At 36.5% G+C, this 12,160-nt stretch overlaps 1 protein-coding gene across 7 annotated transcripts in view; it reads right to left on the bottom strand.

Moving 5' to 3' along the window:
- Positions 1-12,160, bottom strand: part of FBXO4 (F-box protein 4) — a 406,375-nt gene that overhangs the window by 291,917 nt on the left and 102,298 nt on the right. The window contains exon 9 of one of the 7 annotated variants that reach the window (XR_010941943.1): positions 10,627-11,078. The exons of the other annotated variants lie outside the window; for them this stretch is intronic. The gene's annotated coding sequence lies outside the window, so the exon portion shown is untranslated. Of the gene's footprint in view, positions 1-10,626; positions 11,079-12,160 lie in introns of those variants that run through there. 7 annotated transcript variants of the gene reach the window in all.

The following is a 12,160-nucleotide window of genomic DNA, read 5'->3' as shown; positions in this document are numbered from 1 at the left end:
TAGCCAAAAAAATTATACACACACACAATATAAAGTAAAAATTGGTATAAAATCTTTGAAAAGAAAAATGAATTAATAAATAAAATATGATGAACTGTTTCCAAGTTTTCCTATATTTATTTTCTACTTATAATAATAATAAATATATAAATAATAAATTATATACATATATATTATATACTATAAGAAATAAATAATAAAATTATATATTATTATATAGTATAATAAATAATACTAAGTTAGGTAATTCAATAGCTAAACGTCACTAATAGACTAAAACCAGCTGTCACCAAAGGTTTTTTTTTTTTTTTGCGGTACGCGGGCCTCTCACTGTTGTGGCCTCTCCCGCTGCGGAGCACAGGCTCCGGACGCGCAGGCTCCGGACGCGCAGGCCCAGCGGCCATGGCTCACGGGCCCAGCCGCTCCGCGGCACGTGGGATCCTCCCGGACGGGGGCACGAACTCGTGTCCCCTGCATCGGCAGGCGGACTCTCAACCACTGCGCCACCAGGGAGGCCCTCACCAAAGGTTTTAATAAAATTTTAAGAGGGAAAAAAAATAGAAAAAGTCTACTGATTAAGATATTTTTTTCTAAAAAGTGAGAAAATTGATATTATTCAGCTTTAGCCTCAGAACATTGTTTCAACTTAGAGAATGCGAGGATTTCAAGAGCACATAGCTTGCTTGACTTCATTGTCAATGATAGGAAATGGAAATCCTTTTTAGTTTTATTATAACTGCTGGAGTTTCCTTAGGATTCGATTTTATTTCAGCTCCTTTACTGCAAGGGAGACAGGAGAGAATTGGAAAGTGTTTACATATAAGGGCTATATCAAGAAATATCACAGGACAATGACCTCCAACTTTCTTTTTTTCCTTTGTACTACTAGAAAGAATTTTGGCAAACTGTGTAACTCTTTGCACATTTTTAACTTAAAAACTATAATATTTTATCATAAGCTTAAATACTTGCAAACAATATAATTTCTGGTATATTTAAATATTGACATGTAAATAAAATTGTTATAGTCTTTCTTCTAAATATGTCCAAAAGGATAAACATCATTGTCCATTTTAATTAAATATTTGACTTAGCTCTTCTTTACAAGCAGAAATTTTACACTGCTTCCTTTTCTGCTTGAAACTCTGTTTCTATTCCACTTTTCCCCATAGAATTTTACCCTAATCCAATCTATTATATTTGAAATTCTTTTGTTAATCAGTCTATCTTGCTTTGGGGGCACAAAAATATGTATATAAATTAAAATGCTGTTTTAAAATTTATTAAGACCATAAAGCTGTGTTAAAATATTTCTTCTTAATTCATTTATTATTACAATTATCAGTAAACAATCAGTATGACTTACACATTGATAATTATTAGATATAGAAAAGTAAAACTTTATTGAAAATATAAGCTAATGGGTATAGTTGTTTTTTGCAACTGGTTCACTATGGATAAATATTGCTTATTTCTAGGACGAGACAGGGTGTAACAGACACTCCATGCCTATTACACATTTTTGATAGACATAATTGCTTTGAAATTATATGAATAGAAATGGAAGGAGTTTTGTGTTCCAGTATCACTCAATTCTTTGAACTCCTTCCAAGTTATATGGTAAAAATCACATTCTGATTATATTAGTAAACTGTCACACTCATCCATCATCAAAAGTTATTTTTGATGATCTCTTGTCTGACACTCAATGTGTGCTCCTCAGTATCACTGAGAGAGAAGAATTGACCTGAATTGCAAAGGAATTTGTTACACAGTCGAGAGAGCAATGTATTTGTCAACTTCTGTAAAGTATGCCCGGATGGACTTATCAAGACCAAAATGACTATTAATTGTATCTTTTACTCTTTTACCCAGAAGCAACTTATTCAAACTGATAAACTCAAAAAGAGTTGGAAAAAATTCAAAGTATTGCTATCTTCAATATATCTTAGCCAATATAATTTTTTAGTTACTTATTTTTATTTTATCATGAGTTTTATATATATTTTTGTCAAAATGTTAGCACTATAAATTTAACTTCTTCAAATTGTGGAAAATGTCTGTCATATAACCTAATTAGCACAGTCATCCTACTGCCTCTTTCCTGACTGTCCAAAGTTCTTATAATTTGGGTTTTCTATCAATACACGAAAACAGGTATAGAGTATGGAAGGAAAACAAAAATTTATTGAATTACATTGTATGCAAGGCATTGTATTAAGAGATATGAACTATTCCTTAAATCTCATCTCATTTACCACCTCCTAGTTCACTATGTTCCAGCCTGAAAGACCACCTCACCGTTCCTCAAATATGCAAAGCAGACATGTTCTAGAATGTTTTCTTACCATTAAGATACTAACTCAAATATGCCTTATCTAATATGGTACCTCACCACTCACTGTGTTCTTACTCTGCTTCACTTTTCTCTTTGAACTTATGGCCATTCGATATATTATATATTTATTTGCTTGTAGCTTGACTCCACCCTCAGCAGCATTTAAGATCCATGAGAGTAAACACTTTTGTTATTCTCTGCTGTGTTCCCAGGACCGAGACCAGTGCTTGACACATAGTAGGACCTCAATAGATATCAGGTGCTTAAGTAAAAAAATGAGTGGGAGTCTCTCTGACCTCAATTAACAGTAAAATATTAAAAGAAATAAAGGTAAACTAGCAGAGTTACTAATAGAAATAGTCTATTTTGCCAAGTATGGACACTTTAAAAATTGCTACCCAATAGTGATTCATTGCCTAAAACAAAGGAATCTTTAACACTGAAACCCAGTGGAATCCAGCAATCCCACTCCTGGGTATATATCTGGAGAAAACCATGGTTCAAAAGGATACATGCACCCCAATATTCATTGCAGCACTGTTTACAATAGCCAAGACATGGAAGCAACCTAAATGTCCATCAACAGTTGAATGGATAAAGATGTGGTACATATATGCAATGGAATATTACTCAGCCATTAAAAAGAATGAAATAATGCCATTTGTAGTGACATGAATGGACCTAGAGATTATCATACAAAATGAAGTAAGTCAGACAGAGAAAGACAAATATCACATGATACCGCTTATATGCAGAATCTAAAAATAATGACACAAATGAACTTATTTACAAAACAGAAATAGACTTACAGACTTAGAGAACAAACTTATGGTTACCAGGGGGAAGCGTGGGGATAGATTGGGAGGCTGGAATTGACATATACACACTGCTATATTTAAAATAGATAACCAACAAGGACCTACTTATAGCACAGGGAACTCTGCTCTGTATTCTGTAATAACCTAAATGGGAGAAGAATTTGAAAAAGAATAGATACATGTGTATGTATAACTGAATCACTTTGTCGTACACCTGAAACTAACCCAACATTGTTAATCAACTATACTCCAATATAAAATAAAAAGTTAAGATAAATTTTAAAAAATAAAAATAATCCATTACATCAGAAACAAATAAGTATATTTAACTGTTCTAGAAATTCACTATATTTTCTTATTTTCTTATTTCATACTAGTGGAAACTTCAGCAAGGAAATCATTACTCCAAATATATTGGCTGTCAACACTTATCTGAGCCATGCCAGAATGTTACCTTATTCGCACTTAATCTTGAGAAACTTTACGATAAACTGCTTCAGCTAAGGCATTGGTAGTTGATAAATGGATAAAAACACTAAAATATATTTGAAAGCAAAAAAATAATAATTTGGGTGATTGATTTATGATGAAATTGGAAAATGTCTAATGGCTTTCTAGAAAGAACTTCTAACCTAAAGGAAAGAGGGAGTATATTCTGTTGGTAGACTTTTGGGCCTCAGAAACTGAATCATGAGAAGGAAATCATTTTTCAGAGCATCCTTCAAATTACCTTCATAAAATAGTGAGTGTCCACAGATGAACCTAAAGGAAATTATACATTTCACCTGACACAGTATCTGGGATTTGGGGAAAGTCTGATACAGGACTTGCTAATTACTGCCTCTTCCCCATCCTATCTCATTGCGTGTTCCCATTTACATGTAATATCCTAAGTGTCATGTTATGCTTTGCCTCCTTGCCTTTCTTGTTTGTTTTTAGTCTTGTGCTATATAGTCCACATATTCTTTGATATCTTTTAGCTCCAGTAACTTGGAAGGTAAACATGCTGTTTTACTTGTAAGTCTTACAATCAAATCACTAGTCTCTAATCATTAATGTCAAGAATGAAAAACAGCCTTTATTTGCTCTTTCAATGATAGACAAAATAATTAGCATATCTGTACCTTCCTTAACACCCATATCCTCTCTTTAGTGTTGTTTTGTTTTTTGTTTATAATCTGGAATGTTTTTATTATTATCTGGGATTATTATTATTTTTTTACATCTTTATTGGAGTATAATTGCTTTACAATGGTGTGTTAGTTTCTGCTTTAGAACAAAGTGAATCAGTTATACATATACATATGTTCCCCATATCTCTTCCCTCTTGCGTCTCCCTCCCTCCCACCCTCCCTATCCCACCCCTCCAGGCGGTCACAAAGCACCGAGAATGCTCAACATCATTAATCATTAGAGAAATGCAAATCAAAACTACAATGAGATATCATCTCACACCAGTCAGAATGGCCATCATCAAAAAATCTAGAAACAATAAATGCTGGAGAGGGTTTGGAGAAAAGGGAACACTCTTGCACTGCTGGTGAGAATGTGAATTGGTACAGCCACTATGGAGAACAGTATGGGATTAATTTTAAGCGTTATCATCAATTTCAAAAAGTATGTTTCATTTTGTAAACACACAACAGTTGTTTATACTTTGTTTATTTAAATAGTTTCAGGGCTAAACATCAGTTCCTTTCCTATCATGATATAGATGATGAGTTTTTATTTAGCTGTATCTCTTGTTTGACTGAGTTTGTCTTCAAGTGATTCTTATGGTTAGGGGAACCTAAAGGAATGGTCCCTGTCTTGACCCTTCTCATCACTGGCACCAACAAACTCTAACCCCTCCAAAGTAGGAAGTCTTAAAGGAGAAGGCCAGCATTTCCTCATTTCCTGCAAAGGCTGTAACACCTCACTACTTTCTTAGGAAGTTTAAGAGTCTTTGGTGGCTTCTTTAATCTGGTCTCATCCATCCTCTATCTACTAGAAATCCACTGACATTACATTCATGGCATACCATTGTTACTACTCCCTACTCTTGTTATTTATTTATTATTTCAATAAGTTTTGGAGAAGGAGCAGGTTTTGGGAAAGGAAGATTTGATCACATCACTACTTTGTTTCAAACATCCTAGCTAACTCCTCATCTATAGAGTAACATTCAGATTCCATAGGAGAAGGATCCTTCATTCTCTGGCCCAGCCAACCTGAATCTTGTACCTGAGCAAGTACCCCATTCACCTCACCCTACTCTTGGCCCTGTTCCTATGTATAGATAAAAACAAAGCAAGACTTTTTGTTCTTAAACTGGTTTAGTCAGAGTCCAAAATTAAAAGCATCCCTTATTTTACTTATTTTGTTTTGGTATTTTATTTAGTGCTAAAAATCTGAATGAAAAATCAACTCAGAGCCAGTAAACACATCAATAGCAACCAAACATGGAAACATGTCATGTAAATAAACACAGGACAATTATCTATGAAATAGCTGTCTTTGTATTTCAACAAATATCAGAGAACAAGCCTCCTAAGCAAAGCCATCTACAGTTTGAGCCAACAAACACCTTGGAAAAGATTTACCAGTGCTTTTGGCTATGGGTATTACTCCTCAAATGTTAATGAACATGCAGAACCAAGAATTGACCAAGAATATCATTCACTAGCAATCATCAGGGATCTCTCAGCAACTCCTCAGTCACTCACAACTGTTTGACTATGTTGACTGCCAGGTCAAATATTTTTCTTGCTCGAAAATCTAATGAAGAACATCTTTTTATAGTTTATTCTTAATTCTCCTCTGGTTATTGCTTATTACAAACAGTCTTATGAGTTCCTATGACATTTATACATAGAATAACTGTTAAACCTAAATTAAATTTCTCAAAACATATTACTGTGTCTAATGAGGTCAGCTTCTCTGATCTTTGCTAGGCTTTCTTCCAAACTAACTTCAAACTACACTCAACCTGCTAGACACATTTGATCATGAGTTGCTTCACAGCAAAGAGTAGATATGTTTATTTGGTCTAATTAACTAGGATAAAAGGATAATCCTATAGTACCTTGGGATATTTGCTGTAGATTTCTAAAAATATGTATAGAAATTACCCTGCATACACAAAAAAAAACTGTTTAACTGAAGCAATCTGTGAGCTTTTTAAAATTTGGGCAAATAAATCAAGAAAACTTGAGATAATATTTTCTCTTTTGAGCAATGGTAAATCAAGATAATTTCCATTATCTAGTTTATGCTAATCATTTGAAATAGCTCTTATTAGCAGTGAGCTGAAAGCTTCTGTCTGTAATTAATCTAAGCTTTTGATACTTGGTACAATAAAATGACTGGTTTTGCATTTATACACACCTTGGCCTTTTCCATTTAAAAGACATGTAAATACAAATTATTAGCCACCTTTACCAATAGATGAAATTGAGTTACTACTAATTTTATGTGCACGTTTCTATCAAGCATAAAAGAAGTGGTCAGCCTTCATTTCTAGCTAATTTAACAGAGTCCTTAGATGACAAATGCCTTTTTTCATTAGAATCTGAGAAATAAAAAAAAATACATTAGCTGCCAGAGCCGTGCTATTACTAAAAGTATTAGAAATTAGATTACTGCTTTAAAAATAAGTAAAATGCGTTTTTCAGGTAAAGAGCTCTGATGATAGTATCCCTAGGATAATAATCAAAAGATGTTTCTAAATTTCTAGGCACATTTAAAACATGTCTTTTCTTTGGTACACTTCTTGAGAGCAAGATTTTTTTTTTTCTTTTTTTTTGGCCGGAGTCCATGGTTTCTATTGCCTATCACAGGGGAGGAGATGACTTTTGTTAGGTAGAGTAAGTACTGTCTGAAACTCACCAACATGAGCCAGTTTTGACAAATGGGGAGAAGAAAGTAACCGTGCTCCTCCTCCTTCCCTTAGTGAACCTCTCCTCTGTCTCCTTGGCTTGTTTTCCAGAGTCTCCCAAACCTGTTAATTTTAAAGCATTTTGGGACAGCCTCAGACTTCTTTAGCTACAGTCACTCTCGGTGATTTCATTCAGGCTTGCGGTTTGATATACCCTCTCTTTGCTAATGCTCCCAAATTCTTATCTCAAGTCCAGACCTTGCTCTCCAAACTCCAGATTCATATATCCACCTGCTGCTTTGCCATCTCTATTTGGATGTCCAATAGCATGCCAAACTTGGCATGTTCAAAACTGATCTCCTCCTCTTCCTCCACAGAGGCCTTTGCTCTAGCTGTTCCCTTTGCTGGAAAACCCCTCCCCAGCCCCAGAGAGCTACTTGGATAACCTCCTCACCTCCTACAGTCTTCGTTTAAATATTGCCATCCTAAGGCGCCCTGCCCTGCCCTGACTGCCTTATTTAATACTCTGCAACCTGATCCTTTCTCTGATCCTAGTCATCCTGATCCTCCTTACCCTCCTCTACCTTTTTTGCCCACAGCACTTTAACCTACTATTTGGCTTCCCTATTCATTTTATATTCGCCCACTCAGATATAAGACCCTTGAGGGCACCATCTTTTCCTCTTTGGTCCATGGTGGAAATACACACGTAATAGCGCCTAGCACATAGTAGTTACTCAGTAATTATTTATTGAATGAATGTATGGCAATAAACAGATATATTCCTGTATCCCAGTGCATAGGGTTAGTCACGTATGAATTTATAACAGTAAAAAATCTGTCTCATTGCACCTCCGCAGTGCACCATCTTTTCCTGTCTGCATACCTCATTCTTTCATTTATCGACTTCTCTTCCCTTCTCCTTTCTTCCCTTCCCTTGGCAACTATCCAGTGCTCTTTTGCTGCCCCTTGGTTTCTAATCAGGAAACTCTACTATGAAAAGCAGAATAACAGAGGTGAAGAGCCCTGTTTGAATCTCTGTTTCTCTAATTACTCTTTCTGTGCATTTGTTCTCATTACTATTGTGCAGGAAATTCAGAAGACATCATCTGGATGTTAACTGAGATCAGCAAAACTATATCTTCAACTTGTCCAGACCTAATTGTATTGTTGAGCACATAAAGAAGCTTGAAAATAAGGGTCACTCTGTGTGTATGTGTGTGTGTGTGCGTATTATAAAACACAATGTCATCATACAGAAATAAGAGATTATTCACTGTGATGTATATCCTAACAAGTTCTTAGAGTTACAGAAAATGTAGTCATTTGGATTTTATAATATAGGATACTATGATTGTACAATGTTGGATCTCCCAAGTCAATCAGAGTTTGACAGGTATAAATTCTATGAGTTAAGGTATAGCAGAATTAACCAATTTTGTCAGATTAAAAACATTATCACGCAGCATCCTGGATCCAAGGCACCTCTTAAAATAAATGAAACCTCAGCTTGTGCCACATTTCTTGCTGCTAGCATGTGAATGAGTTTCTTTTTTGTTGTTTTTTATTTTATTTTATTTTTTAACATCTTTATTGGAGTATAATTGCTTTACAATGGTGTGTTAGTTTCTGCTGTATAACGAAGTGAATCAGTTATACATATACATATATCCCCATATCTCTTCCCTCTTGCGTCTCCCTCCCACCCTCCCTATCCCACCCCTCTACGTGGTCACAAAGCACTGAGCTGATCTCCCTGTGCTATGCGGCTGCTTCCCACTAGCTATCTATTTTACATTTGATAGTGTATATATGTCCATGCCACTCTCTCACTTTGTCACAGCTTACTCTTCCCCCTCCCTGTATCCTCAAGTCCATTCTCTAGTAGGTCTGTGTCTTTTTTCCCGTCTTGCCCATAGGTTCCTCATGACCTGTTTTTTTTTTAGATTCCATATATATGTGTTAGCATACGGTATTTGTTTTTCTCTTTCTGACTTACTTTACTCTGTAGGACAGACTCTAAGTCCATCCACCTCACTACAAATAACTCAATTTCGTTTCTTTTTATGGCTGAGTAATATTCCATTGTATATATGTGCCACATCTTTATCCATTCATCTGTCGATGGACACTTAGGTTGCTTCCATGTCCTGGCTATTGTTAATAGTGCTGCAGTGAACATTGTGGTACATGACTCTTTCTGAATTATGGTTTTCTCAGGGTATATGCCCAGTAGTGGGATTGCTGGGTCATATGGTAGTTCTATTTGTAGTTTTTTAAGGAACTTCCATACTGTTCTCCATAGTGGCTGTATCAATTTACATTCCCACCAACAGTGCAAGAGGGCTCCCAAATGAGAGTTTCTTAATTGCTGTCTCATCTCCCTCCTCAGTCAGGACTAGGAGGATCACAAGTTCAAATGTCATTCTAGATTCATGTTGGATTCAGCTGTTTATTGGCTGAAATTATTTGAGTGGTCAAAGCTTTCCCATTATTTCATAAAATCTAACTGAGGACTGATCAGTCCAGTCAATACTAAACAATATTAGACTTCTTTTGTTTGTTTTTCCTTCCATATCAGCTTTGATGGTGTGATATTGGTGGGGTGGCAGTAGAGTGCAAGTTTGTAAAGGTTCCAGTTAGGCATGTCCTCTCAGCCTCCTAGTGTCTTTAATTGTATTGAGGAATTCAGACATAGGAGGGCCAAAGTGGGTCTTCTAAAGCATAAGTCCCCAGGTTGCCCTAGGCTGAGGACAGTACGGCCTGTATGACCCTAATATAAAATTAGCACAGCCCTGGATTGCTTTGTCATCTTGAACAAGATCAATCATCCAGCCATGAAACTGAATAACAGGCCCCAAAATATTCACTCACTAATTGCTTTATTATGTTTACCACCTGTTGCCAATATGCATTCATCTGATAGGCCCACTGATAGAAAAACCTGAAGTCAGGGCAAGAGTTCCTCAGCACAGATCATAACTGTACCTAACACTGTACCTATTCCTACTCTTTCCTCATCTCCCTTCATCTCCCACCATCTTAGATCCATACATCATGTATCTTAGGTAAATACCTTTGATTAGTTACTGATATCTTCACACACCAATTCTCATGATATTTTCCAGATATGCCTCTTAGAATATCTAAAGGAAAACCAGTCCTTAACTTCTTCATGCATTAAACTTGCTAAAAGCATAAGCAATTCATTGCACATTTGTATATGAAATTATTTAACCGTTCATTCTGGGAAAAGCATTAAAAAATTGAAACTGTAGAGTTTATTCACTCTGATTCTTTATTCTTTAAAAATTAATTATTCTGTGCATAGGTAGTAATTAACCTGATCTCATTCATTAACCTGTGCATGGGTAGTAATTAACCTGATCTCACTTGTAATTAACCTCAATCTCATTCTTATGTCCTGTCCTTTGGGAAATGAGATTATTTGTGAACCTCCATCTTTGAGAAATTGACTGCCATATTTTTCTCCTTTGCTGAGAGATAAGTTCCTCTTAAGATAGAAGTTGAAGAGATAAAAGTTTTTGCTTTGGGAAACTTGGAAATATGGAAGTCAGTTGAATGAAAGCAAGAATAAAGAAGTCAGAAGAACATTCATTGAACAAACACATATTTTTATTATGTTCCAGTTTCTCTTCTAAATACTGGTGACAGAGCAGTAAACAAATGAGACCAAAATACCAGCACTTACACTTAAGGGGGAGAAACTGATGATGAAAACACATGCACAGCAAGTTATTTAGAATTCAAAACAGATATAGGTAATGGAAGAAAACAAAGCAGGGACAGGGGACAGAGTGTGTAGTCAGGGAGGCATATTAGTGTTCTACTGCTGCATAACAAATTATCAAAAACTTTGAAACTACATCCATCATCCAGGCACAGCTTAGGAAAGTCCTCTGCTCAGGATCTCACAAAGCTGCAATCAAGGAGGTGGCCAGGGCTGATGTCTCATCTGACACTTGGGGTCCTCTTCAAGCTCAGAATTCTCCCAGGTTGGCAGAATTCAGTTCCTTGCAGCTGGAGAACTCAGGGTAGGTTGCTTCTTCACAGTCAGCAGAATCAAATGACGATAGAGGAGTAAGATTAGCTTTTCTTTTTTACCCTCTCCCTCCCAAATATTCCCCAGACCCAAGACATATCAGACCACCACCCTGGAAAGATGAAATTTTTTACTCAAGGATCAGGTATATCTCAAAAAGAATAACAATATGGAAAGAAAAATAAGCGCTTGTAACTTTATCTAGCCGTGATAGAAGTAGCTTACTGGCCTGTATTTTAGTTTCTTGCTTGTACCGCCATCTCTTTATCTCTTCCAATCCCTTTTTCCTGTTCTCCAGTCTAGTTTCTCACTTCTATCCTGTGCAAACTCCAACTTTCCCCACACAAGAAGGTGGTCCTGACCCCTCCTTGAGCCTTTTTTTTTTTTTTGCGGTACGCGGGCCTCTCAGTGTTGTGGCCTCTCCCGTTGCGGAGCACAGGCTCCAGACGCGCAGGCTCAGCGGCCATGGCTCACGGGCCCAGCCGCTCCACGGCATGTGGGATCTTCCTGGACCGGGGCACGAACCTGTGTCCCCTGCATCGGCAAGTGGACTCTCAACCACTGCACCACCAGGGAAGCCCCTTGAGCCATTTTATATGTTATAACTTGAGTGCTTCATGTCAGGGTGAGATGCAAACGGAGGCTACTCAAAGGCTGTTGGTAGATGTATAAATTTCTATTCAATTTTCCCACAATAAATTGTTGTGGCTGATTTTCTCCGTTTCAGTTGAGAAGTAAGCACACTTATCTAAGCCAGGAGTCAGCAAACCACTGTTCTTTAAAGGGCCAAACAGTAAACATTTTTGTCTGTACAGGCGATATGGTTTCTTCACTGTGTTCCAATAAATTTTATTTATTAAAATAGGTGACAGACGAGTATAGTTTACTGGCGCCTCATCAAAGCATTATTTTCTTCTCAGTAACATAGACTAATCTCATATTCTAATGTCCTCTTTCTCCTGTAGACATAACTTTGCTCTTATCCTTTGCCCCTACATACCTACCAAAAGACAAGCAAGAAACACATGAAATAGCATCATTATACCAAGCAGGACTTGATTATTTCATAGCTCTGGCTCTCACCC

This window comes from Pseudorca crassidens, chromosome 3 (assembly GCF_039906515.1).
Source record: "Pseudorca crassidens isolate mPseCra1 chromosome 3, mPseCra1.hap1, whole genome shotgun sequence".
In the NCBI taxonomy this organism is placed as follows: domain Eukaryota; kingdom Metazoa; phylum Chordata; class Mammalia; order Artiodactyla; family Delphinidae; genus Pseudorca; species Pseudorca crassidens.
The sequence above is the reverse complement of the archived record's forward strand: the minus strand, read 5'-3'. Positions and strand labels throughout refer to the sequence as shown.